The sequence below is a fragment of the Poecilia latipinna genome, unplaced genomic scaffold (genome assembly GCF_001443285.1).
Source record: "Poecilia latipinna isolate Pla-1442-1.1 unplaced genomic scaffold, P_latipinna-1.0 Scaffold2823, whole genome shotgun sequence".
Lineage (NCBI taxonomy): Eukaryota > Metazoa > Chordata > Actinopteri > Cyprinodontiformes > Poeciliidae > Poecilia > Poecilia latipinna.
The window spans coordinates 145299-151194 of NW_015115439.1; the positions used below are offsets into that span (position 1 = coordinate 145299).

General features: G+C 38.4%; 1 long non-coding RNA gene across 1 annotated transcript; it reads left to right on the plus strand.

Annotated features, from left to right (window-relative positions):
* Nucleotides 1–208: 208 nt before the first annotated feature.
* On the plus strand, nt 209–3833 carry LOC106939292 (uncharacterized). Its single transcript, XR_001422809.1, has 2 exons — nt 209–1597; nt 1663–3833. It is a non-coding gene; the product is annotated as an uncharacterized LOC106939292 (long non-coding RNA).
* The last annotated feature ends 2063 nt before the right edge of the window (nt 3834–5896 follow it).

A 5896-nucleotide genomic window follows, 5' to 3' on the forward strand; every position in this document is an offset into this window, starting at 1 on the left:
ATATATATATATATATATATATATATATATATATATATATATACAAGAAAGCACAGATCCTTTCTACACCTTGAAAGAAAACAATCACACTGCTGAGTTCTCTGCTTCAGTTTAACTCCTCACAATAATAATAATGCAATGCATCACTGTCAGAAACAAACAGCAAGAAGATGGAAATAAATACAGTTTTTTTGTTGTTGTTGTTTTTAAAGGTTTTATTGCTTCTAGTGACCTTTATTTGAGAGTAGTCTGACAAGACAGTAGGTAATGAGAGAGGGGAAAGACATGCGGAAAGGGTCATCCTTATATGGGTTGTGCTTTACCACTGCGCCACCACAGCATGCCTAAATATCCCATTTTTATTTATTGGACGGATATCAATAAGTTAAAAATGACTAGAATATGTGCAAATTCTCGTCTTGACAGCGTCAACCTCCGGATGAAGAAGGCCTATACCAATGTATAAGTTGATGTTAGAGTAGAAATATTGTGAATCCCTAAAAAAGTTATTAAAGTTTGGTGATATTGATATTAGTGCAGATATATTATGCATCCCTATAAAACATGACTAAAATTTTCCAAAGCCAATAAGAGTATTAATATATTGTGTGTCCCGATAAAACAACTACATCTGGCCAAAACTGATGTTAGTACCGATATATTGTGAATCCCTATAAAAAATTATGTAAAATAGGTCAATATTGAGGCCAATTCAGCCACCAAGTGGTAGGCCATGTAAACTGGCGGAGCAGGGTTAGCGGATGCTGAGCGCATTGTGCAAAGAGGCTGACAACTTTCTGCAGAGTAAATCACTACAAACCTTCAAACTTCATGTGGGCCTCATGAACAGGCCCATCCAAGCCATGCATCCATGGCTTGGATGATGCATGCATCCAAGCCATGCATCATCAAGTGATGTAAAGCATCGGATGCAGTGGTGTAAAGCACGCGGCCACTGAACTCTAGAGCAGGGGAAGCACGTCCTCTGGAGTGACAAATTGCGCTTCTCCATCTGGCAATCCGATAGATGAGTCTAGGTTTGGCGGTTGCCAGAACAATGGTACTTTTCTGACTGTATTGTGCCAAATGTAAAGTTTGGTGGAGGGGGGACTATGGTGTGAAGTTGTTTTTCAGGAAGTCCATAAAGACATGGAGGGCAGAGTCTGGTGTGGGTGAACTTGGCTGGCCTGAACAGAGTCCTGACTTCAACCCAATAGAACAACTTTGCGAAATGTTTCTTTTCTTAGGTTTTTCTAACACTCAGCTCTACACACATTTCTAAAGATTCAGTTTTGATTAAGTTCAGAAAGATATTTAATTTTCATGCTGTCAGGACATACAATACAATCCAGTCTTTCATACTTTATAATTACAAAATATCCTCCCCCCACAGCTCAGGAGTTGGCATAAAGGCCTGTTAAAACACATCCAGCTGGACAGATACTTGAATGGAAGACACTTGACATATACAATCCTACCAAATATTGCTTCCAAGCAGTCCTTTGATGACAATATTGATTTCCATACAATTACACTGCGATATCAACTATGATTCAATATGTTATGCAGCTCGTTGTCTGACTGCATTGTGCCACGGGTACAAGGGAAGCCTCTAACAGCTGCTCCATCCTGACATTTGATTCCCAGACAGACAGATGAGAGATCAATTTGGCTGTTAGATCTAGAGGAAAATAAAACACACAATATTATCAAAAGTATTCGCTCAGCTCCCTGTACACACCTAGATCACGTAAGCATTTAAAATACAGGAAGTCAATGAGGTGAGTGAACGCCAATTTGGATGTGATAAGTAATATTTTGCCTCATCACATATTTCAACATGGTCTTCGTAAATCTGTTGAAAAACCTTGCAGGAAAGTGCCGCAAATGCATAATGTAGACGCTCTGTACAGTTCTGCAAGCTGTGCACACCAAATTAGGCCATCATTTTTCAAGGTTAGCAATGCAAAACGAGGACGCATGACGTGGTTGGGCTGCCGTTGACTTATAATCACAGTCCGAAGACCCACACCAGGTAACAGGAGTTCATCTCTGTTATAAGTCAAGTGCAATGAACTTGTACATCTCTGATTTGTGAACTGGATTTTGTTTTGTGACATTACATTAATAAGGTTTTTGAAATGGCTCATTTTCTAGACAGCAAAAATATTGTCATTGCCAAAAATTTCAGGGTAGATTTTTTTAAGTGCTTGGGTTGTTTTCAGAAGCAGTAAAGACAAAATTGGAAGTACAAAACATGTAAATTATAAATTTTGCATAACATGTCCCCTTTAATAAGCAGTTATAAAACAGAAGCCTTTTACAGTGTGTAAACTTTTTAACTGAAGAAAATTAACTAAAGTTTAAAAAGTGAATATAACAAAAAAGTTTACATTAAAATGTACAAAAGCCATTTGCTGTAAGTGCAAAGTTCACATAAGTGACACATGCCCCACTGCATGTGTGATTTGAAATGGTTTGGGTTTACAGCTCAGGTTTGCAGAACCACAAAAAATCTGCACCTACCATTCCTATGTATGCTTTTTCTCAAAATGATCCAACAAACTGAACTGCTCCAGCCTCCCTTCCAATCAACCATTTAAATAGCTTAATGGTGTGGCCAACAACTCCATGAGGGTCAGAGAATCAGCTTTTCCCAACCTCCACTGAGCTGGTTGGCATTGTCTAGGGGCATTCCGGACCAATCCAAACAAACAGCACACACGAACAGTGAGGAAAAGCTTAAACTAACATTTGGTTCTCATTTAAAACATGGGGTTATACACGGGAGCTGTGCCCTAAGAAGAATTTGGATCATATGAGGCAAAAGCACATATGCTTGCAAGACTTGGCCTTTTTTTTCTCAACAGGAAGACTGTATCATTTTCTCAGCTTGTGGAAAACTAGAGGAAAGGTTACACTTTGATTCTAGCTAAATAGAAGGGATCAAACTTTTTAAATTAGTAAAATTCAGGTAAGCTAAATCTCTCTACCAGCTTCGCAGACCTACAAGCATATTTGCCCATTTTTATTTGGAGAATTGAAAAACATCTGTCTGGCACTTAAAATTGACTGAGCCATTCTAACACAACCCAACCATTCTATCTTTGGCAGGATGTTTTGGTGCTTCTGTCTTGCCCGTAGGTGAACCTCTACACCAGTTTTAGGTGTTCCGCAGCCGCTAACACGTTTTCTTGAGGATTCCTCTCCAGCAACCAAACGCCTAACACAATGTTTCCCAACCCTGGTCCTCAAGGCACACTGCTCTGCATGATTTAGATGTTTCCTTCCTTCAGCCCAGGTCATGTTTTCTGACTGGCCAGAAATTCATCCTGAAAAATCCAGCTCTACCACACAAAACCCAGATGGAGAACTGAATGGTGATGACAACTGATCAGAATAGTGTAGGAAGACAATGGCTAGGCTTTTAGGCTTGAGGAGTGCATGAATAAGAGATGTGCTGTTGATGGAGTCTCATACTGGGGCAAAACAGTAGTCTTAAGTATTAGAGAAAAGTGATGTTTTGAAGCTTATCTCTTTTTAGTCAGGGCAGATTCAGTTTGTACTCTCCATAGTTTGTGGAGATTTTAAGGTGAAAAATCATTGGATTGGGGAACATGAAACCTTCAGTTTTTTTGTAAGAGCTTCAGTGATGAAATGTTATTTCAAATGAACACCAATAAAAAAGTTTTTTTAAACACTATTTTGCCAATGTTCAATGCCTAAAAGGTATAGAAAGTTCACTCCCTTGGATGTTTTAACCCTTTTTATTGCTTTTACAAATCCGTCATGAACAACAAAGCTTTTTGGGGGGGGAAAAAAAAAAAAAAAAACATTCCAAGTGGCGACACTTTTTTACTGGCACTAAGAGCATGAGCAGGTTTTGTAAAGCAAATACACCTGTAGAAAGTGTTCTGCGTTTTTACTTAGGGGCAAAAAGCAAGAAAAGAAAATGGTAACACTTTATTTGAAGGGGGTTGAATAAGACTGTCATGACACTGTCATAAACATGACATAACACCTGTCATGAACATGAATAAGTCTTCATGAATAGTTATGACTGTTGTCATAAAGCGTCATTCGGTAAAAAAATGACACTTTTAATACAAAGTTGACATTATTCGAAATGTCTTCGTTATGACAACTTGTCATTAACCTCGCCAAAAATGTCTTCGTTATGACAACTTGTCATTAACCAAGAAATCATGATCTGACATAAATTTGTTATAAAAGCATTACCGATTAAACTTTAAAAAATAGTATTATGTCATGTTTATGACAGTGTCATGACAGTCTTATTCAACCCCCTTCAAATAAAGTGTTACCAAGAAAATCACTACCCTGAACACACTCAAACCCGGTTGTACACTTTTTTGACTTTTCAATGACTATCGTACAAGTAGGTCAGAGTTGTTTTTTTAACTTCCCTCTGATCAGATGTCTGAGCTTTCCCAGCTTTCTCAACGTTCAGGAGACTACGGCATCTTCTATAAAATATATGGATGGATGAACAAAGACATCTGTCGACTGGATCCTGCTGCAGGTAACATTTAGTTTTCTTGTCATGTTGGTAAAAGAATGACAGCACTATTATCCTGATGCTGGCCTCCATACCTCCTAACTCCAGTGTCCCATACGCTCCCTGCTCCTCCCTGCATTTCTGATGGCTCTTGAGTTACACTTCCAATGCAAGTGGAGGGCCTTGTTGGGAATACTTGCCATCATGCCTCAGGGCTGCTTAAATATTTACCGCTGAATAGCATTTCCTCTGCAGCCCTAACCTGTCTACCACTGCTGAAAGGTTTGTTTTGCTAATACCTATGAGTGATTGTTTAAGCAGCCTTGTGAAAAGAGTGGCTTAAAACTGGAGTGTGCATTATAGTTTCCCTCACTATGACAAATTAATGAGGATGCAGTGTAATTCTGAGAGGAAACACTCTAGACACAAGCCAGGCCAAATTTCTGTGCTGTCACAGTTTATTAGGGGAGAGCCACATTACTCATTTTAGCATAATGCTTGAACTATGGATGGGTACAGCAAGAAACATGAATAAACAGGGTTCTTACACAATTCTACAGACTGGCATGTTTGCTTGCTTGTTTGTTTGTTGCCTGGCTGGCTTATGGATGGACAGATCAACAGGTCGATGGATGGATCAAAAAGCTAAACTTTTATTTGCACCAACAGTCACAACTATTTAGCAATGGAAATGAATAAATTAAAAAAATATTTTTGCATACTTGTTCCTTTTATTCAATTTCCAGACTTTACGAGGAACCCAGAACAAAGCAGTAACTCCTACCAAAAGCTGGGCTTGAATATTAGATTTTGTGAACTGAAAAAATGTATTAGGTTGAAAACGGAAGTAGATGTTCAAACATAAGAGAAAGACAGTGCGGGGCAAGAGTGACAAACTGTCTTTTCTCTCACACTCCCGAATACTAATCTTCCTACTCGGTGAGTCGATGAAATGCTAATCAGGGACTTAAAAGGCCTCTAATTTGCTGTCATTTACCAGTGTTAGAATTGTCACCAGCAGGATAATATCAAAGTGTGTTTACATTGTCGACTCTTCACAGTCTGTAGGGGCTTCTTCCTTTAAAGATTAAAGATATCAAAGTCAAAAGTCCACTTTCCACTAATTCATGTTTCCCTCCCTTGGGGCGTAAAAGCCCAGGTGAAAATAAATATACTAAGTATATAACATTTTAGCCTACTTTAAGTCAGACTAATCATGAGTATAGTTCAAGTTTGCTTAGGATTAGTTAACTTGAAGTGTGTTAGAACAACTAATTTTGTGCTTAGTGTATTTTAAGATAAGGTCATTTTATTTATATAGCACATTTTCAGCAACAAGGCAATTCAAAGTGCTTTACATGAGTTAACAGGAAATAC